At 34.0% G+C, this 24,406-nt stretch overlaps 1 protein-coding gene across 1 annotated transcript in view; it reads left to right on the top strand.

Annotated features, from left to right (window-relative positions):
* Nucleotides 1-3,803: 3,803 nt before the first annotated feature.
* Nucleotides 3,804-24,406, top strand: part of LOC118061158 (ATPase family AAA domain-containing protein At1g05910) — a 76,550-nt gene continuing 55,947 nt past the window's right edge. Inside the window, exon 1 of the mRNA XM_073405516.1 lies at nucleotides 3,804-3,947. The gene's annotated coding sequence lies outside the window, so the exon portion shown is untranslated. The remainder of the gene's footprint in view (nucleotides 3,948-24,406) is intronic.

Below are 24,406 nucleotides of genomic sequence, written 5' to 3'. Positions count from 1 at the left end.
ATTTCTTAACGTGATATTAAAATCTTGCTATTAAATGATTACAAGTTTAAATTTTATTATTTTTATTTGTTTAATAAAAATTAAACATAAAATAATGTTAAAACCTTATCTAATAACTTTAATTATTAAATTCATATGATTCTTCAACAAATTAAGAATTGTTAAGAATTTCAGTTTATGTAATGTTCGATGCAAAGCTTGAAGGTTTCTTTATAGAAGATTTAACAGGGTTGGTGTAAGTAAAACGAACCCTCAATGCTCCTCCATTCACCCTGGTGGCTTCAGATAAAAGCCATTGTGGTCAGTGGCAGAGCCACATAGGATATTAAGGGGGAAATTGCCCCCTTAATTATTTTTGAATAATAGGTATTAATTTAATTGTTTTGAATTAATTAAAAGTTATATTATTTTTTAATTAAATTAATAAAGGTATGGAATTAAATTTTTTCATGAGATGAACAAGCAAATATTTCAATTGTTGTCAGTGAATAAATATTGATATTTGTAAAATTAAAAGTTGGTTTTAAAAAAGAAGAAAAAAAACTATTTTTTTTGTTTTAAAAATGATTTATCATGATAAACTTAAACTATCAATGTTGATCCATATCCATGCATTATATACAACATGTTATATGGTAATGAGTGCGTAAAATGAGTTTTGATGAATTAATGTGTATTTTATCATGAATTTCATTTGAAAAATTTACAATTATTATGTAACTGAACTTAATTTTGTTATTTTGAAAACTTAAAAAGAATGGTTATAATGTAAGTTTTTTTTATGTTAAAAGTATTTTTAAATTAATTTTGTTTTATATGAGTTGATATATTTATTTTGAATTAATTTTTAATGTATATCTATAAATATAATATAATATTTATTAATTAATTTACTTTTTTAAAAAAAAATATTCTTAGCTGATTTTGATTGCATAGGCGAGGTAGGAATTGAGTTACATCTTAGCTGATTAGCTTCTCGTGGAGGAGAACTATTTTTGGGATTCGTTTAATTGCCAATATTCTTCTGTCTTTCAGCACATTACACAGAATTTTATTAGTTCAAGGATTTCAACCACTGTTTACAGCAACGAATAAAAATACACAGAGGGACTGCACAAACAGCATTGCAGTACTTTTACGAGTATATTTGTTAGTATGATAGTAATTGTTTTTTAAAATAATTTTTCGTATTGAAATACAAGTTAATAATATTTTTTTAATTATTAAAAAATTATTTTTGACATCAGAACATCAAAACGATCCAAAATATTCAAATCATATTAAATTTAAAAAAAAATTAATTTTTTTAAAAACAACTGTTTAAACCGTATTTCCAAACAATTTTGATATGAAATCATGCGCGGAGGGAACCGCAGTTCATAGGAAAACAAAATCGGCAAAAAACTAAGATTGATACAGTCAAGGCAATACCAAAAGGGGACATCCTTCATGAAAGACAAAAACATGCTATCAAACGGGCACGTGTAGGGCCCACCGCTCATGCAAATGCATACGTTTTCCAAGCCTGTTGGATGAGTGAGGTTCCTGTCCATGGCTAATAAATTCATTGAAGAACAACTTGCCTTAAAGTCCTTTGTATCTATGGGGCCAAGTAAACGACGTAACAAAAACTTCAGACTAAAAACAGGTAACAAGCTGAAAAAGGCCCACATGAGAATTTGAGACAGAAACTACAAAAGTGGTTGTAATTGCTTTTTGAAAATTATATATATATTAATTATTTTTTTTTTTTTTTAAATTATTTTTAATATCAATATATTAAAATAATTTAAAAATACTTAAAATATATTAATTTGAAGTCATGCATATGAACTCTTTAATACTATTGTTGAGAACTTATGGATGACCTGTAATATAATATTTGGGTGAACTTCGAGAGCTCACTGTCAAGGCTAGCCATGGCTGGTAGGGTTAGCATCCATAGAAGAAGAAGAAGAGAAGGGGGAGAGAGAGAGATTCTCATAATTCATCATTCATTCATTCATCATAATTTGTTGGTTAACCATCCAATGTTTGAGTTTGTTACAATCACATAAAACTATATAATTTTAACCCGGGTTAATTTACAACCATTATTATCATTATCATTATTATCAAAACTTTCTCTTACCTTACCATACAAATTCATAAAATTACAACCCTTAAATAAAACATGTAACATACCATAGAGAAGCAAAAAACTTTGAAAAAGAAAAATTAGGTTTTGTTGTGTGAGTTAAAACAAAGGGGCATTTAATGATTAAGAAATTAGTGGTGAATTATTACACAAAATTATAAAAGAGACCAATTTTTCATTCACTTATTAAAATTATCTTTTTACCCTTCATAATTATAACTTGCTTTTAAGGGTAATATGGTTTTTTCATCGGAATATTTTTGCAATTACAAGATTGAATATGAGTGGAGATTTTTTTTGACCTTTTATTTGCTTAGCATGATGTCCAAAATACCCTTAAAACTTGAATTTTCTTAACTGCATGAACATATTTAGCTTTTTCTTCTTTTTTTTTTGGCATAGTATAATTACTAAAATATCTTTTTGAATAAAAAAATCTATAGCAATGATTGAAGGGCTTTTTGGTTCTTTTGTTATGCTTTTTTTTTTTTTGTTAATATTGTGTGTGGTTAGGAACAGTACTTGTGTATTTGTATAAATTAAATAAATTTAAAAATTAAAAAAAAATCATTAGTGTATGCAACCCACATAACTGCATGTGAAAGGCGTCCACATCTTTTCAACGACAAGAAGGACTTTTCCCAGCTGTGATCAAAATAGGCTAGCTGTTGTCTCTTTCAAAGGATAACGTTGAGGTTTGGTGGTGGTTGAATTCTCCCTTTCTTTCTCTCTTCCCCTTGCAACGCCCGCTAATCTAGCCAAAATTAAAGAGAAGTCCTGGTTTCATGAAATTAATGGTGCATCCTAAGTATTTCCCAATCGTTCTGACTTCTGCGTACGTTTTAATTTTGAAAGCAACTGTCGGTTGCAATCCCTGTACTGCTGCTTATAATCATTATGATATAATTTTTCTAGCTCGTAATGTAGCTCTTAAATATAAATTCTTTACTTTAAACATCATTTTAATATCATACTTTATACATACATTCTTGTTTTTCCAAAGTAAGATTATGTTACATATTTGCCCAGATAGAAAGTACTGTCTATCAATGCAATAAAATAATTTGAATATCAAAGACATATTAAATTAAAGTTAAGAAAAAAATAAAATAAAATTTAAATTTTTTTAATAACGTTTTGAAAACATATAAACAAATAGAATCTTAAGACTTCTTGGAATCATTGTGATATGATAGGGTTGGCAACTTTTAGGCATCAAAAGGCTTTCCAAGAAATCACAAGGATCTGCACCCCTTCCTGAACTTCCCAAGGCACAAACAGTGGCGAGTGGCCCGAAGGCCTCAGAGTTAAAAGCCAAGTTAGAAGCTGAGCAGCATGCTCTACGTTGAATGCGCATGTGCCTCAGAGATGTTTGCAACCGGTAAGACCATAGTCCCAGTCTTATGGGTAGAAGATCGGTATATAATGTTGACATCACACTTGTGGTTTTACCCCAAACTACATTTTTCCTCAAAACGATGTCATTTTACTGCCCTAATGCAACAAGAAATTTTTATATTCATACTGTAGTTGTAGTTTAAATCACATTGAAATGGTCTAAACAAAACACAGATATGGTGGAGTGTGGTACTTCAAAGCAATGCAACATGGAATTTGCTTCTTCATGCAACAAGAAATTTTAAATTTTAAATTGTTGCTTCTTCAACCCCAGTTGTGCAGCTTGGAACAGTTACTAGAACAAGTGCCAGGCTACGCAATGTCCAGCCTGATGTTAATCTGGATCAAAGCTACGAGGCCTTGAAAAGGCAGAAGAAAAATGCTGAGGCTACTCAAGCTGGTGTGTTGATTGGTAATGTCCTTCTGATATTGCTGTTTGTTTTTCCCAGCTATCTGAATGATGTCTTGAAACATGTCAAGTTGCAAGACACATTTTACATGTTGAATTTTGGTGCGGATACTGATATTGCGGGTTTTGGTTTAATTCGGATTGGGTTCGGTTCAGTTCAATTATTTTAGAACAAAAACCGATTTAAATTGGTTTGACTCGGTTTTTTTGGTTTGGCTCAGTTTTTTCTGTTTCAGGTTTATAAAACCGAAACTGAACCGAACCAGTTGGCTTTTTGAAAATTCTAATAAGTTTAATTGGTTTTTTTCATAGTTTGATTTTTTTTTCTAATTTTCTTGATTTAATTGGTTTTTCAGTTTTTTTTTTTTCATTCTGGTACACATTACCTGTTTGTAGATCATGTTTTCAAATTTCCTTTCCTTGATAGAAAAACCTCTCGTAAATATTGACAATTAAATACTTAAGCCAGAAATCTGAAATTTTCTGTTCAATATATGAATTTGATCTCACAGCCCATATTCCAAACTAGCATTGTCTTCAGCTTGTGCCCTTTATCTGATATTTTTAACTCCTAATTTTCTTAGATTTGTTATATTTAATGATATTCTAACTGAACTCTTTAATTTTCCATGATCGCTCTTCGGAGACAACTGTCTGATCATTTTATACTTTCATGAAAAACAGCTTCAGCAGCAGAAGATAAATCACGGCGTCAGGATTCAGTACAGGCAATGCCGCCAGAGGAAGCCGGGGCAGATGATATGAATCCAGACAGACCCGAGTCCTCTTCAGCCGATGACAGTCGACGTGAAACTTCAGGAGGAGAAGCTTCTGGTCATACCGAAGGTGTGTGTGTGTGTGTGTGTGTGTGTGTATAAGAGGTATAATTTTTAAATTGGCTAGTTTTTCATATCAAGACTAAATTATTTTTTAATTAAATATATTTATATGCAAACTAACTTATTTATACGAAAATATTTTCTCTCACAATCTTTTTAAGATTCGAAATTTGAATAATATTGTGAAGGATATATTTACATGGTAATTGAGTTAAATTTTTAAAGGTTACTTCACCGCAACATCAAGATTAGGTTCCAATAGCTTTGCCCACACTATGTAATTATGTGAGGATCTTGATTTCATTTCTTTCCCATAAATTTTAGAATATTAATTCCAGTAGTAACTACTAATATTTATTTAATAAAAAGATAAACATAAAAAGAAAAAGAGAGAAACACAAGAGAGAAAAAATAAAAATAAAAATAAAATATTTTTGAGTTAGATATAAATATTCTTATAATTTTTTTATAAGTTTTGATATGATTTTCTCTTTTATTATCTAGTTTTTATTTTTAAAGTGGATCCATAAAATAAGTATTGGTGATGATTGTTAAATTTCTTTAAAATTTTCCCTTGATGTTTATGTTCTCACTTCATCTCTTATATATATATATATATGTAAGTGGGTTGCCTTTTGTAATTCTTTTAAGACATCATTTATTTTTACGGTCAAAAAATATTTTTAAAAAATTTTAAATTGTTTTTCTTTAAATTAGTTTTTTTTTAAATGTCTCTAGATTATTTTGATATATTGATATTAAAAATAAATTTTAAAAATAAAAAAAATATTTTTTTACAGTATTTCTAAATGAAAAACACTTTGAAAAAAAACTAATACCATAATACTAATTAAGAGTGACTTCATTTTTTGTGCTTTTCCCTTAGGATAATTATCAATGATCAAAAATATAAAATGACAAGGTACTAAAGTGAAATATTTCTTTCAAATTTAGGATTGTTGTAAGTTATGAAGATTACAAATGAAAAATATCTGTTCAAAATCAAAAAAAAAATTGTAACTTGCAAAAGCCATGATTGGATTGAAATTTGAATTAAGGTCTACTTTCTTTGACTTTATTTGACCTTTAACTTACAATAATATTGGTTACTTTTAAGTTTTTATGCATATATTAATCAAATCCAAACCCTAATAATATCTTTAAGTTCAGTTGTTATGATTTTTATTTTCTAAAACTTCTAAATACAAAATGGCTTAAATCTTGTCAAAGATTCAACATCATTCACAAGAATTAATGTTGATCGAAATTCTCACTAGAATTCCTACCAAATATTTTATACAATCCAAGTGTGTATGCAAATATGCCTATAAAAGAAGAGGTCGTAGAACAAAAGGGAAAGGAAAAACATAGGAGAAAATAGAGAGAAGCAAATAGGAAGAAAAGAAGAAGAGAGAAGGAAAAAAAAACTTAGGCTAAGGGGTAAGGGTCTTATTGAGAGAGCTTTTGAAGCTTTAACACTTGTCTAGGGAGATCTGGAAATAAGAAGAAAGGTAGACAACACCAAGAACTAATCCAGATTTAGATTTTTAAAGCTAAAAAGGTGTATACATTCAAACTTTAAAGATGGATTCCATGAGGCTTGTTGGATCATTCTTTTGTGTTCAATACTAAATCTTGAATGCCTTAATATGTTCTTGATTTCTTTTTATTGCATGAAACCTTGGCTTAAAGGACGCCGAAGGTGGCAACAAAGAGGTAGGGGCACTTTCTGTTAAAGAAAAGATAGCCCCTTATTTTAGGTAGTTGGTCTAACCATCTAAAATGAAAGTGGTTAGATTTTTGAAGCACATTCTACTAAAGATTGATTGTTGTTTTGAGTTGGTAGCTTTTAGGATTGTAAATCAATGCACTTTTTTTGAGTTTTTCTATTGTTTTGTTGTTTTTTCTTTACCATAATCATTGTTGCACGTTAAATCCACGCGGCATCGGCTGGTGATTTTTCTTTTATGCTTTGCTTTGATTTGATTGGTTCGTTGGGAGTCGTCGCCACCTAGTAATTTATTCGAGGGCTATTAGGAAACTCGGATGTACTGGTCTTGTCAGATATTCGCGGGTAAGGGACTGGTTGTGGTTAAGGAAGGTATTAGCACCCCTAACGCACCCTACCTGAGGTAAGCTGCTTCGTGGCTTTGACGTGCTAAAGAAGTTTTAATAAATTGTCTTTTCATCGGATATTAGAAATACGACTTACATGTAAGTTCATAATTCTTGATCGTGGGCAAATCAAAATATTAAATTCTTCTTTATTCTTTGCAATTTTATCATAAATAAAAAGAAACATCCATAAAACAAATACAAACGCACACATACACTTTCACTATATATATATATATATATATATATATATATATATAATATATTATATATATATATATATATATTACATCCACACTACAAATAATAAAAAATCAATACTAAACAAAAAAAAATATTACATCAAACAATTTAAAATTAAAAAACAGCCCTTAAAACATCCAAATGCTTCTAGAATCTGTAGGAACAGTGCACAGGAACAATGGTGGCGTGTCTTCTCCAAGCGCCATCGCTATTGGCGGCGTGTGGGTTCACGCGCTGCCGCCAATGAAGGAAGCAGAACCGTGGATCAAAATCGTCTTCTTCTTCTCCGTCTTCCTACACCGGCGATGACCTGAAAAAACAACCAAAACCACAACAACCAGTTGATTTTAGTTTTTATTTCATTTGTCTTTGAAATCTGCTTCGACTTTTTTTTTCTTTTCAAATCTGCTCCATTTCTCCACCTCCTTCCTTCTATGTTTCAAGCGGGTCAGTTTGTTATGGGTTGGTCTTCTTCTCCTCTGTTTCGGGTGGCAGATCGGGCGGCACTACAGTGTGTAGAGGGCGACGGTGGATCTGTAGCAGCGCTACTGGATGACGGTGGATCTGATGGCTTTGGGGGCGTGCTGCTGGACGGTCTTCACCCCTGTCGGTGGTAGTGGCTTGTGATGGCTGTCGGTCGGTGCTGGAGAAGAAAATCAAAACTAGGGGGCAGTCATTTGGTTTGTTAATTTCACGAGAGGAGGAAGGAGATGGGGCTATGGTGTGGAGGCCAAAAAATTGAAATCGGAGGGGAGGAGCTGGAGGGAATGAAGGTCGCGGAGGGCAAATGAAGCTGCTAAGAGAGAGGATCTGTGGAGAGAAAAGCAGAGGAAGTAGTGTGGGGGGGCTGGTTCTAGCGAAGAGGAGAAGAAGATGGTGAGCGGCGACTTAGGAGAGAAAATGAAAAGCCATCGGTGGGGTTGTGGCTGTGTTTGGGTAGAGATGGATTTTAGGGTTAGGTTTTCCCTCTTTTTTTTGTATTTTTCTTTCAAAATTGCCCCCCTCCCCCCTGTGTGTGTTGAAGACCAGTATTTATATGCAAAAGTGTTGCTAGGTTTCCAAACTTGGTCCCTCAACTTCTTTCTTTTTGTAAATTTGATTTTTCTTAATTTTTTTGTATTTTTTGAAAACGAGCAATATCAACGTCGACTCAATGAGGAAAATCAATGATTTTAAAAATGATGCGTGAAAAGTTATATGCGTTCAAAAACCCTTTGAAAATTTAAATTTTTTTTAGACGACGCTGAAAATTCTTAAAATGATGCAAATATATTAAAAAAAACATATTTTTTGGATTTTTGATGTTTTTTGCTATTTTTGGATTTTTTCTGAAAATTTATCAAAACACGGGTCAAAAATTAGGTAGCAACAGATGCTCCCTTTTTACAATGCTTACGAAGCAAAACTCCTCAATGTTTTGCATAGTAAGCTTTGTAAAGAAAACTTGTCTTTCTGTCTTCTTAACTTGCTCAATATTCACTCATCTAAAGCCTTACTCTTTTTTCTATTTCTTTTTCTTGTCTCTCTCTCTCTCTCTCTCTCTCTCTCTCTCTCTCTTTGTGTGTTGCGATGTCGCGGTCGCACAAATTAATTACCCTAGCTTAAAACACAACAACAAGATAGTATAGAGCAAGCAAGGGATGATCCCACGAGAAAGATTTAGTTCAAATTTTTATGCTATACGTTATGCAATTTGGGGGGGGGGTTGGATGTTATATAGGCTAAAGCAAAATAAAACAGAAAACTATCAAACAGAATTTAATAAAATCAGAAAATTATCAAGAGAACAAACCTTGGTCGCAATCACACATCCACCTACAGAAATCAGAACTGATCCTTGAAACGAAACTCTAGATTATATTCTGAATTTTTATCTTTTCTTAACATTGGTTAATTAAGGGATCCACCGTATAACTAACCCTAACCAACAAATAATCACAGTGTCTGCACTAATGATTTAATCCAATGGTAGCCTTAAGATCTAGATAAATTCATTAATCTTAACAACCAAGTTGTCTGCTTGTGTTGCTTTGATCGAATGTTCTCCCTAAGTTTAATACGTAGTTCCGCTATAATTATCAAGCTTAGTTTCTTCACAAGTTTATATACCACAACTCCCGGTTTTGATATCAAACTTAGCAATAGATTGTTTCACAATAATAATCTTAGAGTCCCTCTAGCAAATTAAGATAAAAAATCATAGGACATATGCATAGGAAAACAAACATACTCATTCATAATACAAACTGAAAATAAATGGAAGAATAAATCTCACAGTTCTTGAAATCTGAAGGTTTCCGTGTCCTTGCAACCAAGAAAATGAGTTTAGCCTTGCATGTTTGTTGAACAACTAATCAAGAAGATGGAAGAACGCATTATTTAGGGTTTCTAAGAGGAGGAGGGTGTTTTTTCTCTTGTTTGTATGGCTGCCCCCCTTCTCTCTCTCATTCTTTTTTATATGCTAGGAACCCTAATCTCTATTTTACAAATAATAGTCCTCCCTTAAGTAGACAGTTTACAATTTAAGTAGTTAAATAACTATTTTTCTAAAAAAGGAGAAATAACTTTGCATGAAATCTTCAAACTTTGATGTCGGTTTAGATGCTTCAGAACGTAATTTGGACTCGTGTCTTCACGAAACCTGTTTGATGGCAGAATTAAGTTGTCATCTTTGAAAAATCATATCTCCATAATATGACATCTTTTGTGGCTGACAGTTGGAGCGTTTATAGGTATTTGAGTCAGGAATCCAAAAAAATTGAGTTTTGCATCAATTGGACTTCTTGTAGCTTCCAGATATTCAAGTTGGAATGACCGAAGGTCAACACTGGCAGATTGCGATATTTGACTTTGAAAGCTGCGATTTCCGTGCTCTTCCTTAGTTTATTATCTTGCCTTAGATTTCTAGAAAGTTATGGATGTTAGCTTTTTAATGCCACTGGAATCACTTCATTTCGATCTTTAGAGCTCACGCTCTGCACAAAACATCGATTGAAGGTCAAATAATGTCAATTACTCCAATTTACTCTCCTTTTTGCATCTTGCATCCAAAAGTGCCTTTCAAAACATAAAAAAAAAAAAAAAGAATATCAAGGCATTTTATATATAAAACATATGCAAAACACTAGTTAAATGTGGGTGAAACTATTGAATAATATGGTTGCATCACTCTCTCTCTTTTTCATTAACCTGAGATCCACTCCATCTGGCGACCTCCTTTACCAAAATCAAAGAATGTGTGTAGCTCGGTCAACCTGAAATCCCATCTGGCGATTTTTCTTTAACCAAAGCCACATGAGATCCCCCATCTGGAGACTCATTCAACTGGAACTAAAAATCTATGTGGAGCTCGGTCAACCTGAAATCCCATATGGCGATTTCCTTTAACCAAAGCCACCTGAGATCCCATCTAGCGACCTTATTCAACTAGAACTAAAAAATATGTGTAGCTCGGTCAACCTGAAATCCCATTTGGCGATTCCCTTTAACCAAAGCCACCTGAGATCCCATTTAGCGACCTCATTCAACTGGAACTAAAAAATATGTGTAGCTCGGTCAACCTGAAATCCCATCTAGCGATTTCCTTTAACCAAAGTCACCTGAGATCCCATCTGGCAACCTCATTCAACTGGAACTAAAAAAATATGTGTAGCTCGGTCAACCTGAAATCTCATCTGGCGATTCCCTTTAACCAAAGCCACCTGAGATCCCATCTGGTGACCTCATATGACCTGAAATCTCATCTGATGATTCCCTTTAACCAAAGCTATTTAAGATCCCATTTGGCGACCTCATTTAACCAAAACAAAATAATGTGTAAAAAATGGTCTCATTGTAATGGGTGACCTACCCAAGTGAAAAGAATGTGAAAAATGATCTTATTATGATGGGTGACCTACCCAGATGGAAAGAATGTGAAGTGCGGTCTCATTGTAATAGGTGACCTACCCAGATGGAAAAAAATATGAAAAACGGTCTCATTATGATGGGTGACCTACCTAGATAGAAAGAATATGAAGTGTGGTCTCATTGTAATGGGTGACCTACCCAAATGAAAAGAATGTGAAGTGTGGTCTCATTGTAATGGGTGACCTACCCAGATGAAAAAATGTGAAAAACAATCTCATTATAATGGGTGACCTACCCAGATGGAAAGAATGTGAAGTGCGGTCTCATTGTAATGGATGACCTACCCAAGTGGAAGAATGGCCTCATTGTAATGGGTGACCTACCCAAGTAAAAAAAACATGGAGAATTGGTCGCGTTGTAATGGGTGACCTACCCAGAAAAATGTTGGTCTCATTGTAATAGGTGACCTACCCAAGAAAAAGGAAAGAGTGGTCTCATTGTAATGGGTGACCTACCCAGATAAAAAACATGGAGAATTGATCGCGTTGTAATGGGTGACCTACCCAGAAAAATTTTGGCGAGAGCTAAGAGGTGCACTCAAAAGGAGGTAGGGTTAGAAAATGCACTACCTGAGAAATGAGGGCTCAAAGGCGCACTCGAAATGAGGTAGGGTTAGAAAAATCACTACCCAAAAGATGATGGCTCAAAGGCGCACTCGAAATAAGGTAGGGTTAGAAAACGCACTACCCGAGATGATGGCTCAAAGGCGCACACAAAAGGAGGTAAGGGCTCAAAGGCGCACTCAAAATGAGGTAGGGTTAGAAAACGCGCTACCCGAGATGATGGCTCAAAGGCACGCACAAAAGGAGGTGAGGGCTCAAAGTCGCACTTGAAATGATATAGAGTTAGAAAACGCACTACCCAAAAGGTGATGATGAAACATCGATTTGACAATGTTGAAAGCAATGCATTATGATCAATATGCATGTACACGTACCTAAGAAATATAGGTCCTCAGTTCTTCATGGTGTCTTTCTTTTCTCAAAAGTTGGAGTGTTGATAGTAAACATCGATGGTTTTGTCCTTCTTGCTTAATCGAGTCATATCATGTGATCATGACACTCTAGGAAGGACTTAATAATCAATCATACTTCTTTGTCCTCTGCCCTTTATCTCAGAGTTGCTAATTTTGCCCAGCATTTTTCTTAAGAAGGGAATCTTAGATCAAAGCCTTATTCATGCAATTTTTTTTTATTGCCCCCTAGTTTTGATTCATGCCCCTAAGTATTCAAATCAGGTTTGGGGATGAGGCTATGTGAAGGAAGGTTTGACAAGGAGTTGTTTTCATGCAGAAATTTTTGGAATTTCAAAGCTATTCCAGACACAGAAATCATTTTGACGTCGATTCAAAGTGAACTCATTCTAGAGAAATTCAAGTGATTCATATTGAGAGGTTTTCAGAAGTGATGAAAACGTTTCTGTTTTGCTTTTGGTGAATAATGTGAAGTGACACTTGGTTGGTCAAAAATGGTCAAATTTCAATTTGAGGGTTATAGAGAACTGATTTTCAAAGCATTTATTTTATTTGCATGAATAATGATTTGGTTCGCATGAGAAAACATTGCCTACCGATCCAAATTGCTTGCCTTTGATTAGAAAGGGCTTGATTAGACACATAATGTAGGCTTGGGCTATCGGTTATGAATAAAAAAGGATATTTACAAGCTCAAAAAGTATTTAAGAGATTTCAAGATTAGGGATCACTTATGCTTGTTTCTTGACCTTTTGTCATTTGAATGTCTTTTCTAAAATTGATCAATCGTGCCCCCAGTGTTTGGGGCTTAGGCTCTTTCTTTTGTTTTTTTTGTTTTCTTCATTCGGTTTTGAGCATCATCATATTGGGTTTTTTTTTTGCTCAAAATTTTTGGATCATTTGGATTTTTTTATTCATGCCCCCTAGTTTTGTCCGAGCACCTTTGATGATTGCAAATTTTTCTTTTATGCCCCGGCGGTATTGCTTGGGCACTTTCAAATCAATTAAGGTTTTTTCTATGTTATCGCACTTACCCCCAGCTTTTAGGGTGTGATCTTTAGCCAAAGTTATTTATCTCAAGAAAAGCATTATGCTCAAAAGGGGACTTGCAAATGATATATTTTAGCCTCGTGAAAAAGATTATTCAAAATGGCCTTTCTTCATTCCAAAACTCATGCGTTAGGATCGGTAAGTTTTTGCTTTCATTTGCGGTATGCAACGTATGATTTCTTATTATTTCATTCAAATAAAACTAGCTTTTGGAGTCACTTCATGGTGTGTGTGTGTGTTGTTTTTTTTTTTTTTTTTGAGTTTTTCTAAGGTATGCTTGCCTTTTTAAGGGAATCGCTTTGAATTTTCAGAAACTCGTTTGTTTGAACAAAACACCAACATGATTTAATTGTTTTGTACTAAACTTTGAATTTCCAAAAATCCTTGTGAATATGTATGATCATGCATAGCTTTTGGAAGAAAAAAGGGAAAACACACACCCAAAGATTCTTAGTTGTGATGGTTTCATGCTCTTAAAGGTTCATGCCCAATGTGTTATTTGCATGAAACAGCAACAAAAATAAAGATCATATATTTTAAAACTCTACATGATCTTATTAAAATAAAGGCTCAATTTGAGTTCAAATTAAAACAACAAACTGGAACGGGGTTTTGAAACAAAATCAAGAAGTTTTGCAAGCATGATCAAATAGAGGTAGGTTTTTTTTTTTTTTTTTATACAAAACAGACAAGACAGGCTTCCATTCTGCCACCGGTGATGAATTCCTCTTTGGTCAAAACCTTCCAACAAAGCTTTTGAGAAATGCTAGATTGTGTTGAGGCATCTTGACCTTGTTTTGGCCTCGTATTTCTTCGAGCTAAGTCGTTATTGGGTTTTTGATCAAAAAGATGATTGGTTAGGTTAGGAAGGAACTTCGCTAGAGAAAGTTATTTTTCAAGTATTTGTTTCGAGTAAGCGAGAAGGCGAGTCACATTTTATTTCTTTCAGAAACTCCAACTCCTTCTTAAAAAATAGGACGTTACGACGAGCACACTCTTCATTCTTCCCCCTTGTTTTTTGTTCAAGGTCAGGTGTTGTAGGCTCCGTAGGGGACCTGCTTTTGCATCTCGGTGCATGTATGAAAAATTGTATGAACATGTAATCTATATTGATGAACTCGACAATTCGAGGGCCAGGACAATATGTCGTAAACTCTTGTATGATGGAACAAGAAATCGTGATTTTTTGCCCAAGCTCTACAATGAAAAATTTTCTGAGTGACGTCAATGTCGATACACGACGTCAGGCAGACAACTCCCAACTAATTTTTTTATTTAACAAAAAGATTTTTTCTCGATTTGGGGAAATGAATTATTTTATTGGATCCGTTCATCTAGTAATATGAGAGAACTAGAAAATCCCAGTTTAGACACTAGTCCCAGAGATTCAGGTACTGGGTTAAGTTTAATGATTAAGGAAGGGTGAACACCCCCATCCTTAAAACATATTTCATGAGAAAGGTTACCCTTACTTGTGTGTTTTTATTTATTCAAATGCTATTTATTTTGGGGCTTATTTGCAATTTGTTTCTTTTAACAGTGGTTAGTAACACTCGGTTTCTTAAAATATAAGACCGTTAAAAATGACATCAATCCATAAAAATAGGAGACTCGTCTAAAATATCGACGTTAAACCCTAAAAAATGAGAGTTATGTTGAGTTACACAAAAGAAATAATGGAACATAAATCCATTTTTTGGTAATAAAATACCTTGACATTGTTCTTTTTTCTGTAAAAAGAGACGTCGACACCAAACAACTGTTCGTAGGAGGAACGCGTGGATAGCAGTCAAAAAAAAAGAATGACCATCACTTCCTAAAAATAAGGAGACTCGTCTAAAATTATTGACGTTTAAAATACCCTAAAAAGGAGAATTACGTCTGAGTTACCAAAAAGAAATAATGGACATAATCCATTTTTGGTATAAATACCCTTGACATTGATCCTTTTCTGTAAAAAGAGACGTGTCGACAAACAACGTTCGTTTATAAAATAAAAATTATTTTGATATCGTTGAGAAATGGGTATAACCATACTTGAGAATTGGGCTTTGGACCCACAAACGATGACATGATAAGACGGGTGTTGGACCCGCGTCGTTATTCCTTTTATACTTATTTTTTGTTTTTTTTTGTTTTACAACATGCAAGAAAATTTACAAATACTTATATATAAAAATATAAAAAGTACTGTTAGGAATCTCAAAAAATTACATGAGTGCCACCGTATAGGTAAAAGACTGAAATACCCTTGAATTTCTCAGAAAATTACAAAAATGCCGCTGGTGGCGCATGTAGTTCACGTGCGGTTACTGTTGGAGGTGGTGAAATTTTTCGGCGAGACTTCCAGCCAACCAATGGTTGATTCTGGTAGATCTGAGAGAGAGGATTTTGATGATGGTGGTTTCGACAGACGTTGATGGCTGACGAAGGAGAATCGTCGGTTTGAAGCTTCGGTTGGCCGAAGAAATTGTGGCCTTTTTCCGGCTAGATGAGGCGGCAAAAACCCTGAAAACGCCCGGGGTTTTTCTTTATAGGAGGCTAGTAACCTTTCTGTGGTGGTTCGAAGGCTTAAAATGGCCGGAAATAGGAGATCGAATGAGAGAGAGAGAGTTGCCGGTGAGAGGAGAGAGAGAGACTCTGAGGTTTTGCTATGGTATGAACGTTAGCATGGTACACCAGTGCAGCTGAAGGTTATGAACCGTTGGATCGCGGATGAACTGATCCTTTGGCTGTGATTGGCTTTGTCTCACCCGACATCACGGCGGCTTTAAAATTTTTTTTTTAAAATCTTTGGAAAGAATGAATTTCTGGCATCCTATTTTTTAATGTGGATATTCTTGTTTAAGGAGTCGCCACCTAGTATTATGGTCACTAGGAACCCTAACTGGTCAACAAAGATTCTATGGTTCGGGACTGGTTACGTAAAAGGGAAGATATTATCACTCATTAAACGTCCTGCCTAAGGCAGGCTGCATTGCTAATTTCGTCTTAAATTGCTAAATGTTTATTAGTTTATGCTATGAAAATTTGCTTATAATATTCCTGACTCTGGCACCAGTGAATATTTAACTACGAATATTTTCAACTCTGGCGTTGATAAATATTACGTAGCTATAAAATAAATTAAATCAATATTTTTTTATTCCCGACTCTAGCACCAGTGAATAAATAAATAAATAATAAATTTATTTTTACGCATGCACATATTTTTTATTTTTCTAGCTAAAATAAAATAAAATACAACGAATAAAAATAATATAAATTTAAACTGGTATTTTTATTCCTGACTCTGACGTCAGTGAATAAACCAATAAATTTACATTATTTTTATTCATCTAAATAAAATAAAAATACAACGAATAAAAATAATATAAATTTAAACCAGTGTTTTTTATTCCTGACTCTGGCGTCAGTGAATAAACCAATAAATTTACATTATTTTTATTCATGCATGTGCATTTTTTATTATTTTTTATTTTATTTTATTTGTATTTTTTATTTTATTTTTAACTGTCACGCGTGCATCAACAGTGCGAAGGTAATTAAATTACCTTCGCACTGTTCAAAGGCAATTCAAACACAGGAGAAATAACGAAGAGAAACGGGCGCACCTGCTTCTGGAGATTGCAAAGAAGGCTGCAACGCTGGTGGAGTTCGACTTTCCGTTTCTGGCGATGGTGAAGAAGGCTATGATACTGGTGTGTGTCCGAATGTTATTTTTTTTGTTTCTGGCGATGGTGAGAATTGCAACGCCGGTGTGGGTTCGACCGCGTTCTGTCGATAATCGATGGTTAGGGGATTAATTGCTTTCTTGCAGGGACGAAAACAAGATCAATCCGTGACTCCTCTCAGCCTTTCTCTCTTTTTCTGCGTTTGTATTTTTTTGGTTTATGCCCTGTTTCTGTGCTGTGAGTTCTCTGTTCTTGGCCATGTTTTTGGTTTGATTTTCTGCAGGGATGACAGCAATGGAAGAACCGGTTCTCCTCTTTATTTCAGTCTTCTGCGTTCTGGGTTTCTGCTTTGCTTTCTGGGTTTCTCTTTCCTTTTTTTTTTGCTGGGTTTCTGCCTCTGTCTCTGGGTTTTCTTCCTCCCGGGTTTAGCTTCTGTTCTGCCTTTTTATAGAGCTCGAGCTTCCCCCTAAATCAATCCCATCTTTGCAGGACTGTTATTCAAATCACGAGCGGGATCATGGGCAAGAGACGTGGTCCAAGATCGATCGAATTTGTTGCAGATCTTCAGCCTGCTGAACCGGGATGGAGAAGACGACCACAGCTGTTTCCAGCAACGGCGACGTTTCGGGAAAAATGGGGATTTTCAATTAGACCCCTGAACTTTGGACATTTCACAATTGGACCCCTAAACAAATAAAAATTTCTTTTAATTTTGCCCTTTTATTGGATAAATTTCAATTAAATCCTTAAATTGGTGCACTGTTTACAGAACAGTCCTTAATTCCTGGATTATTCAATTTGGTCCTTAATTAAGTCTTTCAATTTTGCCCTTTTTGGATAAATTTCAATTAAGTCCCTGAATTTATTTAATTAATTAAATCAAAGTTTAATTAAGTCCTCAAACTTATTAATTCTTCTAATTTCATTAATTAAACTAATCCAAAATTTAAATAAATTTCCCAACTTATTAATTCTTCAATTTCTAACCAAATTATTCTCAAATTTGATAATTCCATCCATGAACTTTGAATTTGTGTTGTTTTAACCCCATTCTCAAATATATTTTTATTTTTATTATTTGTTCAAAAATTAGGTTATGACAGGCTTGATCTGCAAGTTGATCGACAGTCCGGATTGGCTGAGTTTTGATCTGGTGTGGCGCGGTGTACCGAGAGCTGGGTACACCTGGTGACGTGGCACGACAGGATCGAAAGGCAGATTATTTTGGATGGATTTGGGTTTTAATTTAGTGTGGTAAGCCCTATTGTATCCTATTAAATCAAAGGTTCAAAACTAAACATTATTAGATCTAACAGTTAAGATATTTTTGGTATCTTTCAAATTGTTTTTAATAAAAAATAATATCTTACGTGAAGAAAAACTAAAAAAAAAAAACTAATAGTAATCCCAAATCTCTTCTCTCTTTTTTCTCTTTTTTTCTTCCTTTTTCTTCTGGCGAATTTTCACTGGCTATAGCCAACATGCAGGGAACATCAAAATCTTATAGCGGCGCACATATCTGCTTTAAAGAAAATAATTATATCGCCGCAACTACCCCGCCTAATAAATTTATCCATCGCCGCACCTACCCCGCCTACTATAATAAATTTTTGCATTATTGATTTTGTTTTATTATATTTAATAATAAATATTTATGTGGGTAAAACTAAAAAAAAAAACTCAAATTAGTATTAGAAAAAGTCATTTTCAACCGCTAAAAAATATATTTTAATTACCAAAATTATGTTGGAACATTAAAAAAACATTTGATGGGTATCAACCCGGTGGACTGGGTTTTGACCGAAAAATGATGGTTTTGACCCGAAACAGCCTAAAAACTCAATTTTTACCCTGGTCGACATGGTTTGACCCGTATTGACCCGGTGGACTCGGTTTGGATAAAAAATGACGGTTTTGACCTGAAATGGACTGAAAACTCATTTTTTTACCCTGGTCAACATAGTTTGACCCGTATTGACCCGATGGACTCGGTTTTGATAAAAAATGATAGTTTTGACCATAAATGACGGTTTTGACCCGAAACGTCATGAGAACTCATTTTTTACCTTGATCAACATGCTTTGACCCGATGGACTCGGTTTTGATCGAAAATGATAGTTTTGACCCGAAACGTCATGAAAACTCATTTTTTACCCTGGTCGAAAAGGTTTGACCCGTATTGGTCCAGTGGATTCGGTTTTGATCGAAAATGACGGTTTTAACCGAAAATGACGGTTTTGACCGAAAATGACGGTTTTGACCTGAAACGTCATGAAAACTCATTTTTTATCCGGTGGACAAGGTTTGACCTGTATTAACCTGGTGAAATCGATTTTTATGGGAAGATGCGGTTGACTTAAGAAAAATATATTTTTTGAATTTTTAGACTTTTTCTTAATTTTTTTGGGATTTTTATGAATAATAATAGAAGTAAAATAGCATTCAAGAAAATCTTAGTGAATAAAAAATTAGGTTACAACAACGGTCATTATGTCACCTATAAGTCTTGAGTTCAAGATGCTTCAAGAAGGGTTTGCCCTGATGCAAATAACAATAGCACGTACAACCTAAGGACAGGTTCTATTCATTATGTGAACATGGGTAGGTTTTCTACCTAGTCTTAAGAGGTTCCCTTATTTGCCAGTGACGATCTTCGTAAAGACAGTATAAGGGCGTTGCGAGAAATGATTAAGGAACGTGTACCCATCATTACCAAGTAGGCACTCAGATATGAGTTGGGTGTTTCACGCATCTGAACCCTGACCAATAGTCTTAGGGCAGATCATTAGTTCCCCACCTAACCTAGAAGCTTGTGTGTGCTTTCAGAATTAAAACAAGTGATGCATGAAACGATTCTATAAAATGCATGGAAACAAATATTGAAAAAAAGAGATAAAATTGCAAAAACTTAAACACAACAAGTACACAAAGCTTAGTCCAATATTGTCAGAAACAGTACCTTCCCCAGTGAAGTCATCATTCTGTCGCATGTCAAATCCACGCGGCATCGGCTGGCAATTTTTCTTTTATGCTTTGCTTTGATTTGATTGGTTCGTTGGGAGTCGCCACCTAGTAATTTATTTGAGGGCTACTAGGAAACCCGGATGTACTGGTCTTATCAGATATTCGCGGGTAAGGGACTGGTTGTGGTTAAGGAAGGTATTAGCACCCCTAACGCACCCTACCTGAGGTAAGCTGCTCCATGGCTTTGATGTGCTAAAGAAGTTTTAATAAATTGTCTTTTCATCGGATATTAGAAATATGAATTACGTGTAAGTTCATGATTCTTGACCGTGAACAAATCAAAATATTAAATTCTTCTTTATTCTTTGCAATTTTATCATAAATAAAAAGAAACATCCATAAAACAAATGCAAACGCACACGTACACATACACATACACTATATTTTTTCTTTTCTTTTCTTTTTTTTGGTTACATCCACACTATAAATAATAAAAATTCAATACTAAACAACAACAAAAAAAAATTACATCAAACAATTTAAAATTACAAAACAGCCCGTAAAACATCTAAAGGCTTCTAGAATCTGCAGGAACAGTGCACGGGAATAGTGGCAGCGCATCTTCTCCACGTGCCACAGCCACTAGCGGCGCCTGGGTTCACGCACCGCCATCGATGAAGGAAGCAGAACCGTGGATCGGAATCATCTTCTTCTTCTCTGTCTTCCTACGCCGGCGGTAACCTTAAAAACAACCAAAACCACAACAACCAATTGATTTTAGTTTTTATTTCATTTGTCTTTGAAATTTGCTTCGGCTTTTTTTTCCAGATCTGCTTTGTTTCTCTGCCTCCTTTTTTGTTTTAGGCGGGTCGTTTTGTTATGGGTTGGTCTTCTTCTCCTCTGTTTCGGGTGGCAGATCGGACGGCGCTGCAGTGTGCAGAGGGCGATGGTGGACCTGTGGCGGCGCTGGTGGATGATGGTGTGGACGGCGTTGATGGCTCTTGGGGAGTGTTGTTGGACGGTCTTTACCCCTGTCGGTGGTAGTGGCCTGTGATGGCTGTCGGTCGGTCGGCTGGAGAAGAAAATCAAAACCAAAGGGCGGCTGTTTGGTTTGTTTGTTTCTCAAGAAGAGGAAGGAGATGGGGCTACGATGTGTAGGCCAAAAAATTGAAGCCGGAGGGAATGAAGGTCGCAGAGGGCAGAGGAAGCTGCTTAGAGGGAGGATCTGTGGAGAGAAAAGGAGAGGAGGTAGTGTGGGGGGCTGGTTCTGGCGGAGAGGAGAAGAAGATGGTGAGCGGTGGCTTATGAGAGAAAATGAAAAGCCACCAGTAGGGTTGTGGCTGTGTTTGGGTAAAGATTGATTTTAGGGTTAGGTTTTCCTTGCCCCCCTCCTTATTGTTTGTGTTGAAGACCAATATTTATAGGCAAAAATGTTGCTAGGTTTCCAAACTTGGTCCCTCAACTTCTTTCTTTTTGTAAATTTGATTTTTCTTAATTTTTTTGTATTTTTTGAAAACGAGCAATATCAATGTTGACTCAATGAGGAAAATCAATGATTTTAAAAATGACGCGTGAAACGTTGCACGCGTTCTAAAAACCTTTGAAAATTTAAATTCTTTTTAGACGACGCTGAAAATTCTAAAAATGATGCAAATATATTTTAAAAAAAACATATTTTTTGGATTTTCGATGTTTTTTGCTATTTTTGGATTTTTTCTAAAAATTTATCAAAACACGAGTCAAAAATTAGGTAGCAACAATCATGTTCCTTACCAATAGTAGGGTCTATAGTGATAAAAAGGACACATATTAGAGGCCAAGATAGGCTTTTCTAGGTGCATTTCACATCTATGGTTTTTGGGCAACCTGTTTCTAGGCTTAAAGTAGATTCATCCATTGAATCTCGTCTTTGGTGCTAGTTTCAAGGCTTGATTGGTTTAGTTTTTGGTTCAGGTAGGTTTGTCCATCATCTTTGACAAGTAATCTAGGCATTTCTCACATCAATAACAAGTTTTAATGGATTTAAATTTTATAGTTTTGGTTTTAAACTGAAACCCCTTTGTATCAAAATCATGCAATTTTGTTGATCATTAAAAAATGAACCTTTGATTCTTGATCTATAGAGGATTACGAACAGAAACATCCCCTCCTTTACTCGAAGTCTACTCTAGATTAAAAGCCATGTTTTGTGAGGAGAAGAAGAACATTCATCTGTTTTATTTAGTCTTTTCTATTTTATCCATTTTTTATTGAAATTTTTTTGAGTTTTTGTGTTTTTTCCACTTTTTGATCTTTTTTGTTTTTGTTTTCTTTCCTTCGATTTGTTTCTAAGTTGATTCGGTCGAGTCAACCCTAATCAAGTCAGCCCTATTGTTTCAACCCGGTTGAGTCTACCTGAAGACCGAAATAATAAAAAAACAAAAAACATATAATAATAATATAAAAAAATCAACTTTTGTTTAGTTTTGTTTAGTTTTTTTTCTTTTTTTTTTGGTTTTTAGGATGTGTTTTTCTTTTAATTTCCTTTTAAACCTCTCTCTGTTTTTTTTTCAAGAAAACTACAAATAAAAAAATGTTTTTTATGTATTGCATACTGTCAAATCTCTTAAAAAATATTTTTAAAAAAATCATATTGTTTAGTATTTCCATACGAAAACAAAAAAAAAAAAATGTGTTTTGGCATGCATTTTAGGATTTAATAATTAATTTATTAAATCCATGAGAATTTAATCAATATTCAATAAATCACCCTTTTTTAAATTCATGACAATTAATAGTTAAAAATCTTGGTATAGAAGGTTGGACCTACAAGTGAGGCTGCTATTTAAAATGTCAGGAGCTGACTTAAAAATTCTTGGAGTTGTCCTAAATATTCACCAATTTTAATTAAGAGTATTTTTCACTGTATTATACAAATTACAAAGAACTTTTTTTTTCTAAGAATTTATTTGAGCAAACGAGTCCATAATAAATTTTTAAAATGCTGGATTTATTCATATAAGTAAATCTCAAATCCTAAATTATAAATAGATCACCGACCAGAAAACCATCAAAACATCTAAACCACATTAATCCACAAAGCAGCTTGCCTCAAGTATCTAGGGTGTACTAGAGGTGCTAATACTTTTCCTAGTCACAACTAATTTCTTATCTATGAATATTTGATAAGACTAGTATACCCGGATTTTATAGGGATCCTAATCCAATCAACTAGATAATAATTTCAACAACCTTTAACACCACGCGATGACGTACAACAAAATAACAATTGTAGCATGTATGCAAAAAATGAGCTGCTTTGTGAAAGAAAAGACAAGATAAATCTTCCAACCCAAACATAGAAAATGAGAGAAGCATGTTTTCTGGATAGAGAAAAATGAAAGGAAAATATTCTTTTAGATGCTCTTAAGATAATTTTTTGTGATAGATCATTTCTTTTTCTTCCTTTTTCAATTATAAAAAATTATGTCTTTAAACACATGTTCTTTTTCTTTTTTTCTTATAAAATCAGAGTAATTTCTTATTTCTGAATACACCTTGAGTTTTGTTTTTTATATCAAATCATACTTTTCGATTTTTGTTTTATTATTTCTATATGAGCATAATATCAAAGAAAAAATACAATTATGTCTTCCTATCCTTTCCGATTCATGTAATGGATAAAAAACAGGATGATTTTTCTAATGCCCGAAAAAAAAAGATTTTTATTATTTCATATGCACCAGGTATTTTACTAGACGAAGAAGGTGCCACGCGGGATATTGAAGATCAGATTGCTCAGTGTGACAAAGATATTGAGACAATTTTGAGGGGTATTTTTCTTGTTTTTTTGAGTCGCTGCATTTTCTATTTTTAAACTTGTCTCCTATTTTAGCAGCATGTTTATTTTTAATTTATATATATATATATATATTTTTTTTTTTTTTAATTGTTGACAATAAAATAAATAATTTTAAGACTTAATATCATAATTTTGAATCTCCGAAAAAACACTTGGTTTTTAATTAAATAAAATAATAGCTTGAATACCCTTTCTTCTTCTGCCTCTCTGAGTAGTTTGAAGTTGAAGATATTAAACAAACATCTTGGAAACTATGAAAAAATATTCAAGAACATTATCAATCAGAAAGAGACTAATTTATACCAGCGATGCTTTTGCTGAAATTCAAACCCAATTCTTGATGTGTCTGCTTCAGAAAAGATCCCACTTAGTCCTCCCTGTAAAAGAATGCCACATTGGATTTGCCACCAGCCATAATAATACCATGGAGCTTGACAGCTTGTGAGGTCAAATAAACTTATGGAAACCGTACTCTGGGAGAGAGAGAGGTAGAGAGAGGGAGGGAGAGAGAGAGAGGGAGGGGGGGAGAGAGAGACTGCTCTCACTCTAATTTTTTTGCATTGACAAGAAAATCCCGACTTTACATCTGCTACCTGCAAGATTTCTTTTTTTGGGTTCTTTTTTTGGCCCACATAAGTATCAATTGAGGGCTTGGCGCCTTCCCATCTGTTTTTCTTCTTGTTTCTTGAGTCGCTGCATTTTCTATTTTTTAACTTGTCTTCTATTTTACCAGCATGTTTATTTTTAATTTTTTTATATAGATTTAGTTTTAAATGTTGAAAATAAAATAAATAATTTTAAGACTTAATATCATAATTTTGAATCTCCCGAAAAAATACTTGTTTTTAAATTAA

The sequence above is a fragment of the Populus alba genome, chromosome 17, assembly GCF_005239225.2.
Source record: "Populus alba chromosome 17, ASM523922v2, whole genome shotgun sequence".
Taxonomy (NCBI): Eukaryota; Viridiplantae; Streptophyta; class Magnoliopsida; order Malpighiales; family Salicaceae; genus Populus; species Populus alba.
The sequence above is the reverse complement of the archived record's forward strand: the minus strand, read 5'-3'. Positions and strand labels throughout refer to the sequence as shown.